At 35.9% G+C, this 24364-nt stretch overlaps 1 pseudogene; it reads left to right on the top strand.

Annotated features, from left to right (window-relative positions):
• The first annotated feature begins 10274 nt into the window (after positions 1–10274).
• Positions 10275–22808, top strand: LOC112923642 (UDP-glucuronosyltransferase 2B31-like; annotated as a pseudogene).
• Positions 22809–24364: the final 1556 nt, after the last annotated feature.

Genomic DNA, 24364 nt, shown 5'->3' on the forward strand with positions numbered 1-24364 from the left:
AATGAGCACTCCAAAATGAAATTCAGAAAACAATTCCATTTACAATACAATCAAGAAGAATAAAATACAAATGAAGTTAACAAAAGAAATTCAAAACTCATATTGTTGCACACTCTAAAATATTGTGGAAGGAAATTAAAGAAGATCTAGTAGCTTCCTGATTTCAAAGCCAACTATCAATCTACAGTACTCAAGAGAGCATGTTACAGGCAAAGAGACAGACATATAGTTCAATGGAAACAAGTTTATAATCCAGAATAAATTCTTCTGGAAAAATTAATTATCCACATGTAAAATAATGAAGTTGGACCCCCCCAACTCAAACCAGTATATATCTATGAAAAAGATATGTCTACACAAAACTTGTACATTAATGTGACTAAACATTATTAATGGCCAAAAATCAGAAAAAAGAAACACAAATGTTTACCAACTAATAAACAATATGTAGTACATCTATCCTATATAATATTATTTGAAAATAAAAAGGAATGAAGTCCTGATTCATGGTACAACAGAGATAAACCTTTAAAGTATTTTGCTAATATAAAGAAGCAGGTCACAACCACATATTGTATGATTTCATTTACATGAAGTGCCTAGAATAGGCAAATCTGTAGAAATAATAAATTCATTGTTGCCTATGGCTGGAGGAATGCGAAGTTGGTGAGTAATGGCTAAAGATTATAGGTTTTCTTTATGGAATGATGAAAGTGATATAATATTGATTATTCTCATGGTTGCTCAATTCTGCAAATATACTATGAACCACTGAATTATGCATTTTTTAACTGGCCAATTGTATGGTAAGTGAATTGCATATCAACAAAGTCTAAGTCTAAAAAAAAATACCAGAAATGTCTGAATATTGATATCCAAGAAATTGTGATTCAGGTGTATAATTATTTCTAATTCTTTTTTCCCAACTTTACTCAGAAATAATTGAAAAATACAATTATGTGTGTGCATATATATATGTGTGTGTGTGTGTGTGTGTGTGTGTGTGTGTGTATGCAGCATGATAAATTGATATTTATATTGTGGAATAATTACCATGATCAAGGTAATTAACACATTCATCACATCATTAAAGCTGTATGCGTGTGTGTGTGTGTGTGTGTGTCTGTGTGAAATGCTTAAGATCTACCCTCAGCAACTTTCAACTATACAATATTGTATTATTAACTACAGTCATACACTGCATATTATATTGACTTACTCTCCCTATATAAAAGTTTCCCCTTTGACCTACATTTTTCTATTTTCTCTTCCCCTCAAGCATTTGACAACTACTATTCTGTTGTTTCTAAAAAATCCGCTTGTTTTTTTAAAGATTCCACACATAAGTGATATAAACCCTATCTTTCTCTCCCTGACATATTTCCTTTATCATAATGTCCTCCAAATATATCCACGTTGACTTTTGGCAAAAGGAAGAATTTTCTTCTTTTTTATGGCCAAATGACATTTCTTTGTATAAGTACCACATTTTCTTCTTTATTCATTTGCCAAAGGACAATTAGGTTGGCTCTATATCTTGACTTTTATGAATAATGCTACAATAAATATGGAGGTTCATACATCTCTTTGAAATGGTGATTTCATTTCATTTTGATATATACCTCCAAGTGAGAGATTACTCGATCATATGGTATCTTAACATTTAATTTTTTGAGGAACTTGATAGTTTTCTTAAATGGATGTACCAATTTAAATTCCCACCAAAACTATATGAGTTCCCTTTTCTCCACATCCTGACTTTTAAATGTCATCTTTTTGAAAATAGCTCTATTAACAAGTGCAAGGTGATACCTCATTGTGGGTTTGATTTGCATTTCCCTGATGGTTCATGATGTTGACCACATTTTCATGTTTCTTGGCAATTCTTTGGGAAAATGTTTATTCAGGTCCTTTACCCATTTTTAATTAGATTATTTGCTTCTTTTGCTAATGATTTGTATGAGATCTTTAGATATTATGGATATTAATCCCTTATGCAATATATGATTTGCAAGTATTTTCTTCCATTCTGTAGATTGCCTTTTCAATTTTTTTATTGTTTCCTTGCTGTGTACAAGATCTTTAGTTTGATGTAGACTTGTTTAATTTAGCTTTTGTTGCCTCTGCTTTCAATACCTTATACAAGATCATTGCCAAGACCCAAAAGACCTGAATAGAAATTTCACAGAGGAAGACATAGACATGGCCAACAAGCACAGGAAAAAATGCTCCACATCACTTGCCATCAGGGAAATACAAATCAAAACCACAATGAGATCCCACCTCACACCAGTGAGAATGGGGAAAATTAACAAGACAGGAAACAATGTTGGAGAGGATGTGGAGAAAGGGGAAACCCTCTTGCACTGTTGGTGGCGATATGAAATGGTGCAGCCACTCTGGAAAACTGTGTGGAGTTAAAAATAGAACCACCCTATGACCCAGCAATTGCACTGCTGGGGACTTACCCCAAAGATACAGATGCAGTGAAACGGCAGGACACCTGCACCCCAATGTTTATAGCAGCAATGTCCACAATAGCCAAACTGTGGAAGGAGCCTCAGTGTCCATCGAAAGATGATGGATAAAGCAGATGTGGTCTATGTATACAATGGAATATTCCTCAGCCATTAGAAATGACAAATACCCACCATTTGCTTCAACGTGGATGGAACTGGAGGGTAGTATGCTGAGTGCAGTAAGTCAATCAGAAAAGGACAAACATTATATGGTCTCATTCATTTGGGGAATATAAAAAATAGTGAAACGGAATAAAGGGGAAAGGAGAGAAAATGAGTGGGAAATATCAGAGAGGGAGATGAACATGAGAGACTCCTAACTCTGGGAAATGAACAAGGGGTAGTGGAGGGGAGATTGGTAGGGGGTTGGGGTGACTGGGTGATGGGCACTTCAGGGGAGCACTTGACGGGATGAGCACTGGGTGTTATGCTATATGTTGGCAAATCGAACTCCAATAAGAAAAATATACAAAAAAAAATATTAAATTAAATTAAATTAAATTAAATTAAATTAAATTAAAAAGATCATTGCCAAGATTGAAGTCAAGAAGTTTTTTCCTGTTTCCCTCCTAGATGTTTTATGGCTTCAGATCTCACATTTAAGCCTTCAATCCACTTTGAGTTAATTTTTGTATAGGGTATAAGGTAGGGATAAAGTTTCACTCTTTTCATGTGTATATCTAGTTTTCTGTGAAAAATGCCATTGAAATTTTGATAGTAATTGAATTAGTGGATCGCTTTGGATTGTATAAACATTTTAAACAATATTAGATCTTCCAATTCATGAGCATGGGATATCTTTCCATTTATTTGGGATATCTTCAATTACTTTCACCAATGTCTTACAGTTTTCAGTGTACAGATTTTTCACCTCCTTGGTTACATGTGCATACACCTAAGTATTTTATTCTTTTTGATGCAACTCTAAATAGGATTGCTTTCTTAATTCTCTTTCAGATAGTTCATTGTTAGTGTATAGAAGCTAAACTGGGTTTTATATGTTAATTTTGTATCCTACCACTTTACTGAATTCATTTATTAGTTGTAATAGTTTTTTGGTGGAGTCTTTAAGGTTTTGTGTATATATCACGTCACCTGCAGAGATAATATTACATCTTTTCTGGTTTGGATGCCTTTATTTCTTTTTCTTGCCTAATTTGCTCTGACTAGCACTTCCAACATTATATTGAATAGGAGTGGAAAGAGTAGGAATATTTGCCTTTTTTAAATCCTTTTTTCCTTTCTAGGGAAGGGATTTCAAATTTTTATCATTAAGTATGATGTTAACTATGGGATGGCAATATATGGCTTTGATATACTGACCTATGTTCTTTATATAACTAATTTTATGGGAACTTTTATCATGAAAGGATGTTAAATTTTGTCAATTGCTTTTTCTGCACCTATTGAAATAATTATGACTTTTACTCTTCCTTCTGTTAGTGTGATGTATCACACTAATTTGTTGAATCATCCTTAATTCAAGAGATAATTTCCACTTGACTATGGTGTAAGATCCTCTTAAAGGTCTTTGAATTTGGTTGCTAGCATTTTGTTGAGGATTTTTGCATCTATGATCATCAGAGATACTGGTCTATCATTTTGTTTTCTTATAGAGTCCTTATTGAGCTTCAGTATCAAGATAATGCTGGCTTTATAAAATGAGTTTGGAAGTTATCTCTCCTCTTTTGTTTTTTGAAAGAGTTTGAGAAGGTCTGGTCAAAATATTTTTAAATCTTTGACAGAATTCACCCAGAAATAATCTGGTCCTGGGCTTTTCTTGGGAGATTTTTATTAGCAATTCAATTTTTCTAATTATTGGTCTGTTCAGGTTTTATGCTGCTTCATAATTCAGTTATAGTTAGTTGTATGTTTCTAGAAAATTACCATTTCTTCTAAGTTATCTGATTTGTTGGTATGTAATTGTTTAAAGTAGGTTTTTATGAACCTTTCTATTTCTGTAGTATCAGTTGTAATGTCTCCTTTTCTTTACAATTTTATCCTCTTTTTGCTGAAGATTTGTCGATTTTATCTTTTCAAAACACCAGCTCTACTTTTATTGATTTTGTATTGTTTTTCTGGTCTCTATTTCATTTATTTTGCTCTGATCTTTGGTATTTTCATCAACCAACTAACTTTGGGCTTAGTTTCTTCTTTTTAATTCATGCAGGTATAAAGTTAGGTTATTTGAGCTTTTTTTCTTACTATAGGCATTTATTGATATAAATTACCCTCTTAGTGTTGTTTTTGCATTATCCCATAAGTTTTATGGGGTTTTTTACGATTTATTTATTTATTCGAAGGAGGACGGAGAGGCAGAGGAAGAGAACATTCAAGTAAACTCCCTGCTGAGCACAGAGCCCATTGCAGGAATCAGTCTCATGACCCATGAGATCATGACCTGAGCTGAAACAAAGAGTCAGCCACTTAATCAACAGAGCCACCTAGGCTCCCAGCATTTTATGGTTTTATTTTCATTTATTTGAAGATATTTTTTATTTTCCTTTTCTTCTTCAACCCATTGGTTGTTCTGGGGTGTGCTGTTTAATTTGCACTTATTGGTGGATTTTGCAGTTTTTTCTCCTTTTATTGATTTCTTGTTTCATACCATTGTGTTTGCAAAAGATAATGGTTTGATTTGAATCTTCTTAAATTTGCTAAGACTTGTTTTGTGACCTATCACATGATCTATCCTGGAGAATATTCCACATGTGTTTGAGACAAATGTATATTTGCTGTTGGATGGTTATGTTCGGTATATGTCTGTTAGTTCCATTTGTTCTAAAGTATAGTTCTAAAGTATAGTATAGTATAGTCCATAATTCCCTTTTTGACTTTATGCCTGGATGATTTCTGTGGTTATAGGTTGGCTACCAAAATCCCTCATTATTATTGCATTGCTCTCTATTTTTCCCTTCATATTATGGTTGTTCAATATATTAAGCGCTCCAATACTGTGCTACTGGGGCTGCCCATATTATTTTGAGTATGATTATATATTTACTTTTACCAGTGAATTGTAGGTTTTCAAATGTTTTCATGTTACTAATTAGTGTGCTTTCATTTCAGCTTGAAGAGCTCCCTTTAGCATTTCTTCTTAGAGAGGTAAGGTGGTAATAAAATCCCTCAGCTTTTGTTTGTCATGGAAAGTCTTTATCTCATTTCTGAAAGACAAGTTTTTGGGTAAAGCATTCTTGGTGAGCAGTTTTCTTCTTTGAACACTTGGACTATATCACTACTCTCTTCTGGTCTGCTAATGGTCTTATGAGGTTCCCTTTTTCTCTTGCTGTTTTACAAAATGATCTCTGTCTTTAATTTTTGAGAGCTTTATTATAAGGTTTTCAATGAAGACCTACCTCTTTGTGTTAAATCTGCTTGAGGATATTTGAACTTCATGTACTTGAATGGCCATATATTTTCCCAGATTTGGGAAATTTTCCGCCATTATTCCTTCAAATAAATTTTCTGTCCATCTCTCTCTCTTCTTCTGGGATTTTCATAATGTGAATATTGCTTCCTTAGTAGTGCCTACAATTCACATAAGCTTTCTTCACTACTTTTCTTTCTTTTTTTTTAAGATTATTTTTTATTGAAGTTTGATTTGCCAACATATAACACCCAGTGTCCATCCCATCAAGTGCCTTCCTCAGTGCCCATCACCCAGTTGTCCCATCCCACTGCCTGCCTCCCTTTCCACTACATCTTTGTTCATTTCTCAGAGTTAGGAGTCTCTCATGTTTTGTCACCCTCTCAAATTTTTCCCACTCAGTTTCCCTCCTTTCCCTTATAATCCCTTTCACTATATCTTATATTCCCCGTATGCATAAATCATATGATGATTGTCCTTCTCCGATTGACTCAGCATGATAACCTCCAGTTCTATCCACGTTGAAGCAAATGGTGGGTATTTGTCATTTCTAATGGATGAGTAATATTCATTGGATAGATGATAGATAGATGATAGATATTGTTATAGATATTGTTATCTCTCTATCTATATATACACCACATCTTCTTTATCCATTCATCTTTCAATGGACACCGAGGCTCCTTCCACAGTTTGGCTATTGTGGACATTGCTGTAATAACCATTGGGGTGCAGATGTCCTGCCATTTCACTGCATCTGTATCTTTGGGGTAAGTCCCCAGCAGTGCAATTGCTGGGTCATAGGGCAGTTCTATTTTTAACTCTTTGAGGAAACTCCACACAGTTTTCTAGAGTGGCTGTACCAGTTCACATTCCCACCAACAGTGCAAGAGGGTTCCCCTTTCTCCACATCCTCTCCAACATTTGTTGTTTCCTGTCTCATTCATTTTCACCATTCTCACTGGTGTGAGGTGGTATCTCATTGTGGTTTTGATTTGTATTTCCTTGATGGCAAGTGATGTGGAGCATTTTTTCATGTGCTTGTTGGCCATGTCTATGTCTTCCTCTGTGAGATTTCTGTTCATGTCTTTTGCCCATTTCATTATTGGATTGTTTGTTTCTTTGCTGTTGAGTTTAATAAGTTCTTTATTGATCTTGTATGCTAGCCTTTTGCCTGATATGTCAATTGGGTTAGCTTGTGTTTCTTAGTTTCTTCCAAATTTAGTTTTGTTAACTGTTTCTTTTGCTGTGCAGAAGCTTTTTATTCTGATTAAGTCCCAATAGTTCATTTTTGCTTTTGTTTCCCTTGCCTTCATAAATGTATCTTGCAAGAAGGTACGTACTGTGGCCAAGTTCAAAAATGGTGTTGCCTGTGTTCTCTTCTAGGATTTTGATTAATTCTTGTCTCACATTTAGATCTTTCATCAATTTTGAGTTTATCTTTGTGTATGGTGTAAGAAAATGGTCTATGGATTCTTTCCTGCTTTGTCAAATACTAGTTCACCATAGAGTTGAGGGTCCACTTCTGGGTTCTCTGTTCTGTTCCACTGATCTTTGTGTCTGTTTTTGTGCCAGTACCACACTGTCTTGATGACCACAGCTTTGTAGTACAGCTTGAAATTCGGCATTGTGATGCCCCTGACTTTGGTTTTCTTCTTCAATAAAGACCCCTGGCCATTCGGGGTCTTTTCTGATTCCACACAAATCTTAAGATGATTTGTTCCAACTCTCTAAAGAAAGTCCATGATAGGGATTGCACTGAACATGTACATTGCTCTGGGTAGCATAGACATTTTCACAATATTAATTCTTCCAATCCATGAGCATGGAATATTTTTCCATCTCTTTGTGTCCTCCTCAATTTCTTTCAGAAGTGTTCTGTAGTTTTCAGGGTATAGATCCTTTACCTCTTTGATTAGGTTTATTCCTAGGTATCTGATGCTTTTGGGTGCAATTGTAAATGGGATTGACTCCTTAATTTCTCTTTCTTAAGTCTCATTGTTACTGTGTAAAAATGCCACTGATTTCTGGGCATTGATTTTGTATCCTGTCACACTGCCGAACTGCTGTAGGAGTTCTAGCAATCTTGGGGTGGAGTCTTTTGGGTTTCTATGTATACAGTATCATGTCATCTGCAAAGAGGGAGAGTTTGACTACTTCGTTGCCAATTTGAATGCCTTTTATATCTTTTTGTTGTCCGATTGCTGAGGCTAGGACCTCTAGTACTATGCTGAATAGCAGTGGTGAGAGTGGACATCCCTGTCGTGTTCCTGATCTTAGGGGAAAGGCTTCCAGTGTTTCCCCATTGAGAATGATACTTGCTGTAGGCTTTTCATTAATGGCTTTTAAAATATTGAGGGATGTTCCGTCTATCCCTACGCTTTGAAGAGTTTTGATCAGGAATGGATGCTGTATTTTGTTGACATATAGCTGCTCATAAAACGTTTTTAAAATATTGTATTTCCTTGGTATTGGTTGTGATCTCTCCTCTTTCATTCGTGATTTTATTGCATCTTTTCTTTTTAATAAGGCTGGCTAGGGGTTTATCTATCTTATTAATTCTTTCAAAGAACCAACTCCTGGTTTTGTTGACCTGTTCTACAGTTCTTCTGGTCTCTATTTCATTGAGTTCTGCTCCAAACTTTATTATCACCCTTCTGCCTGGTGTAGGTTTTACTTGCTGTTCTCCAGTTCCTTTAGGTGCAAGGTTAGCTTGTGTATTTGAGTTTTTTCCAGTTTTTTTGAGGGAGGCTTGTATTATGATGTATTTCTCTCTTAGGATGACTTTTGCTATATCCCAAAGATTTTGAATGGATGTATCTTCATTTTCATTAGTTTCCATGAATCTTTTTAATTTTTCTCTAATTTTCTGGTTGACTCATTCATCTTTTAGTAGGATGCTTTTTAACCTCCATGTTTTTGAGTTTCTTCCAAATTTCTTCTTGTGATTGAGTTCTAGTTTCAAAGCCCTGTGATCTGAAAATATGTAGGGGGCAATCCCAATCGTTTGGTATCAGTTGAGACTGGATTTGCGACCCAGTACGTGGTCTATTCTGGAGAAAGTTCCATGTACACTCTTCACTACTTTTCATTCTTATTTTCTTTTTTCTCGTCTGACTAGATAATATCCAGACATCTGTCTTCATAGATTATTTTTTTCTGTTTGATTGCACCTGATATTGAAGCTCTCTATTGCTTTTCATTGTATTCATTGTGTTCTTCAGTTCCAGAATTTTTTTTATGATTTCTACTGCATTGTTCAACTTCTCACTCTGTTTATGCAGTTTTCCTGATTTCATTGAATCATTTATTTGTGTTCTCTTAAATCTCACTGAGGTTCCTTAAAAAAATGATTTTGTTGTATTTTCTTTTTAAGATTTTATTTATTTATTCATGAGAGACACACGGAGAGAGGCAGAGACAGAAGCAGAGGAAGAAGCGGGCTCCCTACAGGGAACCCAATGGGGGAAGGATCACACCCTGAGCTGAAGGCAGATGCTCAACCACTGAGCCACCCTGGCGTCCCTGTTTTTTCCCCCTAATAATTTTTTCAGATCTCCATTTCTCTGAGATTACTGAAAAACTGTGTTCCTTTGGTGGTGTCGTGTGTCCTTTTTCATCTTTCTGATGGTTTGTATTGATATCTGTGCATCAGAGGTTGCAGTCACTTTCTCAGCATTTTTGGAGTTTTTTGGGGAAAGACTTTCACCTGAAGGTTGCTGCAAAGCTACTGGATGTGTAGAGTGTAGTATCTTTGTTCCTGGGAATACACAGTGATATAGCCTCTATGCAGCTCGATCAGCATAAGCCAGATCCGCAGACTGCAGGAGGTTCTATGGCCAAGGCTACAGAGGCCTTGCAAGTGGCAGTAGCAGCTAGGGGGTATTGAGGTCACTAAAGGTGAAGTCTGCTGGGTACACGGTAGATAGTTCTAACCAAAGAAATCCCTCTTAGCACCACGTCTGGTGCACTGGCACTCCAAATGGCAGCAGGGCTGAGGTACTGGGATCAGACTCATGCAAAAATACTACCTTGCTCTGGCCATGGCATGCAAGTACATTTGCTGTCACAGTGGTGCCAGTCAGAGGTGCAAGCAACTGCAGATTTCCTGTGGAACTGGGGTCTGTGTCTGGGGTTTGCCTCAGTGACTTGGGCCCAGGAGGGCAGCAGGGGTATGGTAGTAGCACAAGCCCTTAGATGACAGGGTTCAGCAGTGGCCTGTGCCCAGGTAGACAGGATACACTTAGCAGCACAGCGTGAGGATAGTAGATCAAATTTCCAACTCTGGTGCCAGAAAGAGTCCTAGAGCAGCAGTAGCACATATCCATTAATAGCCCATTAAAGCCATATGTCAAGACCAAGGGGGTGAGTTGCAGAGAAGCACCAGCATGGCCCTAGTAATGGTAGTTCAAAGTCGTGAGTTAGGACTCAGGGGTGAAGCTCAGAGTAGCAGCAGTGGCCCCAGCAATGAAGGGTTGAAACCATGAGTTAGGACCCAGGGACAGGGTATAGAGCAGCAAAATATACCTTTTGACTGCAAAATTGTTTAAGCTATCTATAACTTGCAGAAGATTCAAAAACTGAGACAAGATTAGTGAAAGTTCTATGTTATCTAACCTCATTTTTGAAAGATTTCCTCATTCAATTTTGAAAACAACTCAATAGGAAGGGGAAAAAGAGGAGGAAGAGAGGGACGAGAAGGATAAATCTCAGAAGGATAAATATTATAATAAGAACTAATAGTAGCTGTTGTTAAGTTGCAAAAGCAAGATTTGAATCCATGTCAGTGATTGTTAAGAATATACAAAGAAGTGGTTTCTCCAAACTACTTATTTTTCCATTAATTAAGTTCTCAGAAAATTTTTGTACCATTTTTAAAGAATTAAGACATTTGACAAAATGCATCAAGAATCTTAAAAATGCTTTATAGGCTTTGACTTCATAATATACTCATTAAAACATACAGAAAAAATAATCAAGACGTGCAAAACCTATTTGGGGTAATTATTCATAAAAGTAAACACTGGAAGTAATCTAAATACCCAAAATTATGTAATTATTAAACAACTTATATTTGTGTATATCACACCATTATAATAGGTTTAATCAAAGAATGCTTAATTACACTAAATTAGCTGTAATATGCGATTTAGTTGAAAATGGGCAAAATGATAAATAGATCACAATTTTCTTGTAGGATAAAAAAGAATACAAATTAGGATTGAAATTTTCAAAACATGTCATAAGGTAGATTTAATTACAGGAATAAAGTTTAGAATGAAAATATACAAGTTTTTGCATAATGTCCTAGAAATCCATCCAGGTGGTCACAAATGGCACTTAGGCTGTTTCCATTGGTTTTGGGAATAATATTTCAACAAATATGGTAGTGCATATATCTGGTCAATATCCTGTTTTTCTTTCTTTTCACCCAGAAGTGGCATTGCTGGATTATATGGTAGATCTATTTTTAATTTTTGAGGAATCTCCATATTGTTTATCATTAGTGACTGATCCAATTTACAGTCTCATGTACAGGGTGCAAGGATACCCTTTTTTCTCCACATCCTCACCAATACTTATCACTTCCTGATAATAGCTATTCTAATAGGCATGAGGTGATAGCTCATTGTGATTTAGATTCACAATTGCCTGATGATTAGTGCTGCTGAGCATCTTTTCATGCACCTGTTGGCCATTTTGATGTCTTCTTTGGAAAAATGTCTATTTAGTTCCTCTGCCCACTTTTTAATCAGATTTTTTTATAATCGAGTTGCACAAGTTCCTTATATATTTTTGATATTAACTCCCTTATCCATTATATGGTTTTCAAAAATTGTCTCCCATTCTAAAGGTTGCTTTTTCATTTTGTTGCTGTGTGAAAGCTATTAAGTTTGATGTAGTCACACTTGTCAGTTTTGTTTTTGTCATTTGTGGTTTTAATCTCATGTCCAAAAAAAAATCACTGTCAAGGCCAATGTCAAGGAGATTCTTCCCTGTTTTCTTTTAGGAATGTTATGGTGTCAGATCTCATGTTTAAGTCTCTGATATATTTGGGTTAATTTTTGTGAGTGGTGTAATATAAGCATCAAATTTAATTTTTCTGCATTAATACGCTGTTTTCCTAACACCATTCACTGATGAGATCATCCTTTCCCCATTGGGTGTTCTTGTTCCCTTGCTGAATATTAGTTGACAGTATATACAGTTTGATTCTGGACTCTTGTATTTTTTTTAAGGTTTATTTATTTGAGGGAGAGTGAGCATACATGTACATGCACATGAGTAGGGGAGGGGCAGAGGGATAGAGAATCCTCCAGCAGACTCCTTGCTGAGTGTGGAGCCCAACACAGGGCTTGACCCCAGGACCCCGAGATCATGACTTGAGCCAAAATCAAGAGCCGGCCACTCAACTGACTGAGCCACCCAGGTGCCCCTGGACTCTTGTATTCTGTTCTACTGGTCTATGTGTCTATTTTTATGCAGGTTCCATACTATTTTATTTACTATAGCACTGTAATGCAGTTTAAAATCAGGGAGTGTGATGACTTTGGCTTTGTTCTTTCTGAGGGTTGCTTTGCCTATTTGTAGTCTTTTGTGGTTGCATGTCAGTTTTAGGACTGTTTGTTCTACTTCTTTGAAGAAGGTCATTGACTTTTTTTTTTTTTTTTTTTTGAGAGAGAGAGAGCATGAGTGGGGGGAAGAGGGGGAGAGAGAGGGAAAGGCTGGTAAGCAGGCTCCATGCTCAGCACAGAACCCAACTTAGGGCTCCATTTCATAACCCTGAGATCATGACCTGAGCCAAAATCAAGAATATGACCCTTAACCAACTGAGCCACCCTGGTGCCCCTGTCATTGACATTTTGATAGGGACTTTTTTCCAGTTGGATGCCTTTTATTTCTTATCTAGTTGCTCTAGTTAGGACTTGTAGTACTATACTGAATAAGAGTATCAAGAGTAGCATACTTATCTTCCTGATCTTAGAGGAAATGCTTTCAAATTTTCACAATATAATGTCAATTATCGGTTTGCCATATATAACCTTTATTGTGCTGAGGTGTGTTCCTTCTATATCTAGTACATTAAGGTTTTTTTTAATGAAAAGATACTATATTCTGTCGAATCCTTTTTTGCCTCTATTGAGAGGATCATGTTATTTTTATCTTTCATTCTATTAATGTGATGTATCACTATTACTGATTTCCAAGTTGAACTATTTTCTCATCCCAGGAAAACTCCCACTTGGTTATGGTGTTTAATCTTTTTAATGTGGTCTTAAATTCAGTTTGCTAATACTGTGTTGAGAATTTTTGTATCTATATTCATCAAGGATATTGATTTCTTTCTTGTGTCCTTATTTGGCTTTAGTATCAAGTAATGCTGGCCTCAGAGAATGATTTTGGAAGTATTCCCTCCTCTTCAGGTTTTTGGAAGAATTTGAGAAGGACTGGAATTAATTTTTCTTTATATGTTTGGTAGAATTCACCAGTGAAGCTGTCTGTTCTTGGGGAATTTCTGTGTTGGGAAGCTTTTGATTACTGATCCAATCTCTTTACTCATTATCAGTCTGTTCAGGTTTCTGTTTCTTCATTATTCAGTGTTGGTCTGTTCTGTTTTTCTAGGACTTTATCTATTTGTTCTTGGTTATCTAACTTGTTGGCATATAATTGTTCATAGTAGTCTTTTATGATCCTATGCACTTCCGTATTATCAATTATAATGTCTCCTCTCTCATTTCTAATTTGTTTGGAGTCTTTTTTCTTGGTTTATCTAAAGGTTTGTCAATTTTGTTTATCCTTTCAAAAAGAGAGAAAAATGAATACTATATGATCACTTGTATGTGGAATCTAAATAGGCCAAACTCATAAAAACAGAATGGTTATGATAGTTATCAGGGGCTAACCACCCTGGCAAGTGGGAAAGTAGGAAAGATACTGTTCAAGGGTACAAACTTGCAACTAGCAGTAATAAGTCTTAGAGAACTGATGCACAGTGTAGTGAATATAAAAATAATGTATTATAATCCCCCCACTTGCTAAGAGACTAGATCTTAATTATCCTAACACAAAAAAAGGAAATAATTATGAGACATGATAGAGGTGCTATAATTACAATGGCAATCATACTACAATATATAAGTGTATCAAGTCAACATGTTGTGTACCTTAAGTTGCATGTTATATATATTTCAACTTTTAAAAAATAAAGCATACAAATTTTAAACCAGGCATATTCCCAGATAGCATGAGTGAATCTTATTTCTTTTTTTGCAATTTTTTATATTTTTGCAAATTATCTTGCAATAAGCTTATTTTCATAAGAATGTCAGGGAATGAGAGCAACTAGTTCATATCAGTGACTAATCTGCAGAGAATATATTACTATACTACTATAGGGAACCATCTTCCACAGCATGGATGAAGAAGTTTTAGGGTAATGAAACAAACAAACAAACAAACAAAACACTGAAAATAGGTCATCTTAACTGTTGCCACAGGTCACTGGAATCACACACACTACCAGGATGCACTATATGAGACACAGGAAAGCTCAGTATTTTCATATTAAAATTAATGCCATCAGGGTGGAACTATTCTTTTGAAGAATGCTCTATAGTCTTCAAAATGCTCTATAGTCTACTGGACCACTGAGGTTTAAAACTATTTCCTTTCTCTGTAAAAATGATTTTGAAAAGAGGTTTTATGACAATGATTAGGATGATAAAGTACGTATAGTTTTTATAATGGAAAACTAGATCATTATGTTTGAGGGATTAGGGAGGGAGGAAGGGAGGGAGGGAGGGAGAGAGGGAGGGAGGGAGGGAGGAAGGAAGGAAAGGAAGGAACGAAGGAAGGAAGGAAGGAAGGTAGGTAGGTAGGTTGGCTTTGACTGAATACCCAGGAAACTGTTGCTCCTCTACATTTTTCTTCCCCTTTGGTAGGAAAGTACACTGAACAATGTGGAATTATTCTAGCATAGAAAGCAATAATTTTTTTTAATTGGCATGGATCAGGGACAAGACAGAATGATTCTGAAACAATTCCAGGCAAACATATCCTCAGCAGGAGTTTTATATACTTTGAACTGAGCTACTCAGGAGGGTGACCACATCCCTGCTTAAGAAAACCCTGCTGTACCTCTGCCACTGTGGTGCAAGTGCTCCCCAGGGCACTCATTGTGGTGATGACCAGGGCCCCACCCTCACTGCCAGTTACACAGAGCACATCCTAATGAGACATCAATTTTACAATATGATTTCAGGGCAAAAGGGCATCGTATGTAAACAAACCCAGTAATATTGTCGCTCAAATATGCAACTACACAAGTATATCTCTGGGTTACAAAGAAGACTTGTAGGATGATTTCACAGAAATTCCAAAGTACAAATCACCCTCCTCAATGTCAGCAATTAGTAATTTATGGAGAGCGTTTGGGAAATTTTGACAAAGTTTAAGTAAGGAATAAAGGACTCTAGGGCTGAGATAATGATAAAGTTACTTTAATCATAAGTAACCTTTTCTTAGTGCTCATAAGTCAGGGAAGTGAAATACTAATGACTAAAATAATTCTCCAGAAAATCTGTCTAGAATAAACACAAATGATTTAGTAGAACTGTAACAATAAAGAATTAAAGGTCAGTTAAGATCTTGCTAAAAAAAAAAAAAAAAAAAAAAAAAAAAAAAAAAAAAAAAAGATCTTGCTGTGTGGCCTGCTTCCAAGAATCTACATATATTGTCTATTATTGTCTAAAAGTATCTATCTCCCCCTCACTATTGTACACAGGTTCTATTTCATTTCTTGCTTACACACACACACTCATTTGTACAAAGATAGATAATAAATTGACCTCGTGCACATATCTCTTTCTCAAGAACCTGAGGACTTAGGTCTGTTAAAAAACAGCCATTACTGAGAACAGTAAGGAGTTGCCTGAAGAAGTTAAAACAGAATTACCACATGATCCCTCCACCCCATTCCACTTCTGGGTATATATCCAAAATAACTGAAATCAGGATACAGAAGAGATATTTGCAGACTCATGCTCACAATAGCGTATTAACAAGTGCCAAGAGGCCAAAGCAACCCAAGAGGCCACCAACAGTTAATAAACAAAATGTGGTATATACAAACAATGGAATATTTGTCTTTAAAAGGAAAGAAATTCAACACGTCACAACATGGAAGAAGCTGTTGTGAGTGAAATGAGTCACAAAAAGATAAATACTATACAATTCAACTTACAAGAGGTTTCTAGACTTGTCAAACTTAAAGAAACAGAAAGTAGAATGATAACTGCCTAGCGCTGGGGAAAAGGAAAATAGAGAATTCTTTTAATAAGCATAGGCTTCTAATTTTAGAAGATAAAAAAGTTCTGAAGATTGATTGCACAATGAATATATTTCCATTACTGAACTGTATACTTACGTACAAGATGGTAACATTTATATATATTATACAATTTTCAATTTTAAAAACACAGATGCTACTTTAATTCCTGACTATATTTGATTTTCTCAATTTGTTTATAGTAATCCTTTCGATAGTGTTTGCTTTGCTGTTCCTCTTTCATGATAGAACAAATTCTTTCTTCAAAAGAAACTGAAGAGTTTGCCCAGAGTTCTGGACAAAATGGTATTGTGGTTTTTACTCCGGGGTCAGTGGTCGGTCCTTAACGGGACAGAACAAAGAGCTAATGTGATTGCATCAGCCCTTGCCCAGATTCCACAAAAGGTAGAGAAAGCACCTTTTGTGAACTACTTAATGAGTCAAACTCTGTAACAAAGTTTTGATTACAAACAATTCCTACAAGAAAGGTAAACTATACAATTTATCTCAAATATCAGGGGTTTTTTGGGGGATGGGGGTGGGGATTTATTTACTCATGAGACACACAGAGAGAAAAGCAGGCTACCCAGAGGGAGCCTGATGAGGGACTAGATCCTGGATCCTGTGATCATGCCCTGAGCTGAAGCCAGATGCTCAACCGCTAAGCCACGCAGGTGCCCCTCAGATATCAGTTTGAAAACCTAAACATGGGGATCCCTGGGTGGCTCAGCAGTTTAGCGCCTGCCTTTGGCCCAGGGCGCGAACCTGGAGACCCAGGATCGAATCCCACATCAGGCTCCCGGTGCATGGAGCCTGCTTCTCCCTCTGCCTGTGTCTCTGCCTCTCTCTCTCTCTGTGACTATCATAAATAAATAAAAAATTAAAAAAAAAAAAAACCTAAACATACACAGTAGATGCTAAAGTAGTAGAGAGGGTGTCTTTTATTGACAATAACTTTGACATTAAACTGTGATATATATCCTTAGATATACATATATAAAGGGGGTAGTATGAAATTTTGGTATGATAGTGGTATATTGTGAGCAGATACAAAAATCACCGAATTTTGCCTTGTCATTTGCTCCTTTTCAATGAAGGATTCCTGAAGGCACTGTACACACTATAGATGTTATCAGGGAAAAGTTAAACTTTAACAGTAGCTGTACCAGCACAATATTAAGCAATATTGATAAAAATCTGAATGTGTCATGCAGTTTTTGCACTTCCCATGTAATCCTGGCCTCTTTTATTTTCCCTAAACTTTGGATATGCCCATTCAGTGTCTTTTCAGGGTGCTATTTAGAAAAGGATGGCCAGAGCTCACCAAACTGTGTCCAGGTGCCCAAGCCAGCCACAATGATTTATAAAAAGAAAAATTGGTCTGCTCCAGTTGGCCGGGCCCTACCAAAGTCTGAGATAGGAAGATAAAAATAAAGGGTGGAGATGGGTCCTGTGCTAAGGAGAACCCTATGCATTATAAAATCTGGCTTCAAATGGACTCTGCTTCTAATCAATCAGATTAACTACTACTGATTCAAGAAGGGAATAAAAGGAGTCAAGCAGAAGGAAGACTGGCATGAAAAGCATTCAGATGCCTCCTCCATAAAATGTATTAGTTTTACTAATGTATAAAATATCTTTTTCCTATCTGATAGCATCTTCACCTAATCACCGATGTTAATTTTTTGCCGAAAATCGGAAGTTACTTAACATCTATGTAACAAAAGATGTTAAACACTAATAAATCATAATCCTGTTTATGCAGATTGCTAGGGAATTCCAAAATTGGCACTTTATTTTGGTACTGGCATATAAATAAATTATATTAATCAGTACTGTCAATGCTTTTTTTTTTTTTTTTTTAAACTTTTATTTATTTATTTATTCATGAGAGACACAGAGAGAGGCAGAGACACAGGCAGAGGGAGAAGCAGGCTCCATGCAGGGAGCCTGATGTGGGACTCGATCCCAAGTCTCCAGGATCAGGCCCTGGGCCAAAGGCAGGCTCTAAACCACTGAGCCACCCAGGCATCCCTGTCAATGCTTTATGCCTTATTTTTGAAGTGTTAAAAGCTGAATAAATTTTAGCATTCCTATTCTGGAATTTTTTCCAACAGCCACATTGTTATTTATGAATTACCAACAAATTCTTTCTAAATCAAAAGAATTCCCAAACCTAGCAATAGTGATACTATTCTGGGTTCATGTCAAAAATTATCAACTGAAATTTTTCTTGGAGGTAGTGTTTAACAATTTATAATCTAAGAGATACTAAGCAAAATTATTAATAAATTATAAGGAAACAAATATTTCTCACAAGCAACTGACTGCATAATTAGCCTTTTGAACATCAAAAGATGTAAATCTTCAATGTCAGACCTTGAGAAACAAGTAGATATAAGTAAATTCCCTTCTATAAGTCAAAAAGAAATAGAGGTTAATAATAAGCAAAACAAATGTGTAGATTAATTTGCCACTGTTTTCTGCACTACAATCATGACTGCCTAATAATTTCTTTAATGTTTGAATTTGTCATCTATGCCACTATGATTTTCTATGCCATGATGTGTGAAATGCCATGACTTTATTCTATACCTGACTGAACATGAAAAACATGTACATGTTATATAAGCATTTCTATTACATCAGTGTTTTATTGGTTCTCATTACCTAAAAGCTCCTGTCTTCATTTCCTCATCTGTCATATGGAAGGCATTTAATTAGATATCTTTAAATCTCTCTAGAATTCTAACATGCTGTAACTTTGAAGTTCAACTCATAGAATAAGTATTTTCTTTACCTAAAAGGTTCTATGGAGATTTGATGTGAAGAAACCAGAAACCTCAGGACCCAATACTCGGTTGTATAAGTGAGTCCCCCTGAATGACTTTCTTGGTATGACTTAGGAGAACAAATACTGAAAACATGAGTAACAGCTGATAACCCCTGGGCAGAGTGACAGCTCAACAAAAAACAAATTTATTGAGTATTATTGAAATACTAAAAAATAAAACTTAAGTTCTTTGTATTATTTCCAGTCCTAGGAAAAACAAGAAAACAATATGAGTTGGCATTTTATTACACAGTCACACTCCTTATGGCCAGAATCAAAAATATTTTTATTTTGGGTGTAATTACTTCTCATAGATGAATTTTTCATTAACATCCTAAATTGTTGCTGTCTTTTTTTTTTTTTTTTGGCTGTCTTTTAAGTATCTCCTTATACTTATTTTTCTCCTACATGCAGAGGTACTTCAAACACTATTGAAAAATAACTCTTTTATTGCCAGTGATTCTCCATTTCCTATAGGAAAAAATCTATAATGTTTTTCATTAATAATACATTTTATGATTAAATGTAGCTTTTTCTTCCTGTTTCCAGTACCACCACCATCATCACCCTTCCTGCCGCCCTGACACCCTTCATAATCAAACTCAATGACTTCACTATTTTTTTGACAATGTTTCTAACATGCCCCCACCTTTGCTCATATTTTTATCCAAAATGTTCTTTCAGTTTGTTCACCTGCCAATCTTGTGACATGTCACATCTACCTCCTAGCAGACTTATATGATTCTTGCTCTGAGTTCTGAAAGCAATTTAAATGCAGTTTCACATGTATAAGGTTATCTAAAATACTGCCTCTGAATTCAGTGCATTATAAGGCTCATTTCTCATTTCAAAGACGTATAATTAATAATTTTAGTGAAATTCACTCAATCCTATGTCATCCAAAAACCAAAGCTTTTATAACTCATGGTGGAACCAACAGCTTCTATGAGGCCATCTATCACAGTATCCCCTACAGTGGGCATTTCTTTCTTTGAGGGTCAACCTGATAACATCCTTTATATGAAGGCCAAGGGATCAGCTGTTGGTTTGAACTTGAACATAATGTCAAGTACAGATTTGCTCAATGCATTGAGGACACTCATTAATGATCCTTCACTGGTACAACTTTTTTTTTTATTTTTACTAGATATTATTTCTAGAGAGATGCTCATATGAAAGCCAGGCAGGCAGCAATGAGTCCTGATACGAAAACAATTAAATTGAGTTAGATTTGATCAATGCTTTGAAGACAGCCATCAATTACATTGTGTCAGAGTAAGTTTTTACCAGTGGTTTCACAGGAAAAGTTTGTAAGATGCTTAAGGATAGTAGAGAAATTTTGACTTAATAAAATGAATCAGAAAAATGGTTAACAGAAAGATTAAAAGGAAGCACTGAGAATTAAGTTGAAGGAACCATGAATGTTATAACAGTACTAATCTGCACAATTATGACTTTCAACATGAGAACTCAACTGTCTTAAACTCTTCTAAAGTGGTTTATTTCTGTAAACCAGTATGACATTATCAATCTCAAATTCCCATCAAACACTTCCAAATTTTCTATGCTAATATTTTGATCCCATTGCTGATAAAGAACTACAACTTTCAAATTTATCCAATTAAAACTATGTGAATACTACTTTTTTTAAAGATTTTATTTATTTATTCATGAGAGACACAGAGAGAGAGGCAGAAGAAGAAGCAGGCTTCTCACAGGGAGCCCAATGTGGGACTAGATCCCTGGACCCAAGATCACACCCTGAGCTAAAGACAGATGCTCAACTGCTGAGCCACCCAGGCGTCCCTGTGAATACTACTTATAAATGCAGTTATAGTCTTAGTAATTTTGGTTATTCTTGTTTTATTTGCTAGAACTGTAAAATCAAAAAGCAAATAACTTGGAAGAGATATATTGGAATATTCCTATTTAAAAGCCAAATTATCTGGACCAGAAATATTTCATTTCCAAAGTATTTGAGGATATACATTAATTTGCTATACTCTTCCTATTATTAACATAGTTATGTATATATATTTTCCCCTTTTTGTTTCATGACTTTAGAAATAAAACTGAGATTAGAGATGCCTGAGTAGCTCAGCAGTTGAGCATCTGCCTTTGGCTCAGGGCATGATTTGGATCCAGGGATTGAGTCCTGCATCAGGCTCCCTGTGAGGAATCTGCTTCTCCCTCTCTTTCTGTCTCTGCCACTCTCTGTCTCTCATGAATAAATAGGTAAAATCTTTAAAATAAATAATAAATTTTGAGATTATTTGGTTATATTATCATAGTGAACATTTGCATTTCAAAAGCAATGTTAATTTTAATTTAGCCCAACTATTATTCATTCTAAATAAGTACATGAGAAGCACATATTTTGTTTTTCCAAGGACTGTAGTTTTCATTTGGTAATTTTATGTGAAAGCACATCTTTCTAAAATCGATGTCTTTCTACATTTTTAAATTTTTAACAAGGTTAAGCTGTGCTCAAAAATGAAAACTTATTAGCTGTTAAATAGTGAATGTTATTATATTGGTACACACTGTACCCAATTCTTTGTAGACATTAAGTAACTTTTACAAATATGTTTCAGGATTACTTCCCTCCTTTCAAAAACCCAGTGCTGTCACCATGGTTTTCACAGGACAGGGACAAAGGTTACCTCCATGGTTATTGCTACAGTGCTGGACTATAGCGCTTCATGATTTAGTTTGTAAGCCCTCTCTCTTTATTCACCCTTCTCTTCCTTGTCTGTTGTAGTCCATAATCATTTCAACAGTAGAAACAAATGCAATTGGCAATGCCCGCAAGTGAAATGTTGAACACTTTCCAAATTCTAAAATGACAATACTAACAAGAAAAGCCACAACACCAAACACAGAGTCTACAAATGACAGGAACTCCTGTCAATACATTATTCCTCAAAATAATCAGATAAGATACCATTCCTATCCACTCAAAAGTGAAAAACTGAAGAACAGAAATGATTTAAAAAAAAAAAAAAAAAAAAGCAGACAAGGTGTCGGAGTCAAGACAAACGAACACAATCCACTTCCACACTGGTAATCACTGATTTACTGCTATACGGTCAATACCAGCTCCGGATCAGCTCTGCCTGGACACATCCCTGAACCTCATTATGGATTTGTCTCCTATCTCTGGATTATGATAGTATTTTGCAACCTGCTTATTGGATCTATTAATAATTCCTTACTGGATAATTCAAAACTTGTGTGTCAAGATGTTTTTTGTTTTTGCCTTTGGGACTTAAATCATTCTACTTTCTAAGCTAGAAATACTTGTCATCTCCCATCTTTTTTTTCTTTACAGCTTCAAGTCCTAGATATCCAACAAATTCCAGTCCATAAAGATTTCTGTAATTGCCTCTAAGAAAAATAACATTTTTCTTCTAGTGTTATGTGGCACTCCTTTTTATCATCCACATGAAAATTTCACTTATGTATTTTTTCTAGTTCTACAAATTATTTGATTTCCCTTCAGCTATAAAGAATGCCATGTGGTTATCAATCGTTCATCATAATCAGCTTACAAAGCCTCTGGATCAAGCAGTCTTCTGGATTGAGTTTGCCATTCATCACAAAGGAGCCAAGCACCTAGGCCCAGCTTCTTACAACCTCACCTGGTTCCAATACCACTCTTTGGATGTGACTGGCCTCTTATTGGCCTCTGTGGCAATTGTTACTTTCCTCGTCATAAAATGTTGTTTTGTTGTCAAAAGTTCAAGAAAAGAAGGGGAATAGACTTTTGAGACATAGTAGGCATAGTAAGCTAGTAAGCATAAGTAAGATCACTTCATTTAATTCAACCACTGTGGATCAAGTTGTGACAGACTCTCCTCCATATAAGACCTGTACCTCACCCAATATGTTTACTCTTGGCTAACCATGTTGTTAGTTAATCCATTCTACCCTAAGAGGGAAATAACCCTATATATTTTTTGACTACTTCCTTCAATATTCTTCTTGAGAGTCTTCAATTCTGTTCATCAAACCAAAGAGAGCATGGTACCTATAAAGATGGATTACATTCTACTTATAATTCTAATTTTATAAATCCTCAAACAGTTCTACTTTACTGATATAATTTCATAACTGAAAAAAACTCAGTAGAGCTTTAGTCTTTGACTTAAGAAGCCTGATTGTTTTTATTACACATTTTCAGAAAACATCTGTATATGTAAAATCAATCAAATAGAATACATGTGTCCCTGACAAAGAAAAACACAGCTGAACACCTGTTAAAAATGGACAGTTGTTTTTTTTTTTTTTTTTATGATAGTCATACAGAGAGAGAGAGAGGCAGAGACATAGGCAGAGGGAGAAGCAGGCTCCATGCACCGGGAGCCCGACGTGGGACTCAATCCCGGGTCTCCAGGATCGCGCCCTGGGCCAAAGGCAGGCGCCAAACCGCTGCGCCACCCAGGGATCCTCAAATGGACAGTTTTTATTCATATCACTGCAGCAGGGGAGATCACAGTATAAACTGAGTTCAACTCCAACTAAGACAAAGGTGACTGATGTTTTTAAGGGATGGCAGATAAAGAACAAAAAAGATCCTGGGCGGCTATGTGGAAATGGAAAATCACAGAAAATCACAGAGTAAGTAGAAAATTACTGAAAATGGCATGGCAAGATGAGTTAGACAATGTATGTGTTGTTGTCAGGATCACATTTTCTTGAGCAAAGATTCAACGTGGAAGGTGGGGACATTTTTAAGGACACAAACCATGACCTAAGTACAAATGGAAGAGAAGTTAAAGTTTGGTCAAGTCCCTTAACACAGTGTTTAAGCAAGTCCTTGTGTTTGTAGTTCACACAAAAATATTCTTTCCTGTAAATTTTCTTTGTTACAGGAATTCTAAGTGGTTCTAACTGGCTTCCTACCTAAACCTATGCAACCACTGAAATCTCTGGTTAAAAGGACTAAAGATATTTCCCCCCCAAAGCTTTGGATGTCTGAATTCCTGTTCTCATTTTATTGAACAACTCTTTATAACTGGATAGGAAGACACCAAAAAAAGCAGAGTAATAATGATAGGTGGGGCCCAGTGAGATTTTAGTCCAATCCCTATGGATTATAGTGTTAGATTTCCCTCCCCCTCCAATAAGATCTCCCATTTTTTGGCCTTACCTTGTCAAGTCAAATATTTCTAACTCCTTTAATACCTGGGATACTGAGGATATCAATACAGAAACTTAGGGACGCCTGGGTGGCTCAGTGGTTGAGCGTCTGGCTTTGGCTCAAGTCATGATCTCAGGATCCTGGGAATGATTCCCACATCGGTCTCCTCACAGGG

Source organism: Vulpes vulpes, chromosome 2, assembly GCF_048418805.1.
Source record: "Vulpes vulpes isolate BD-2025 chromosome 2, VulVul3, whole genome shotgun sequence".
In the NCBI taxonomy this organism is placed as follows: domain Eukaryota; kingdom Metazoa; phylum Chordata; class Mammalia; order Carnivora; family Canidae; genus Vulpes; species Vulpes vulpes.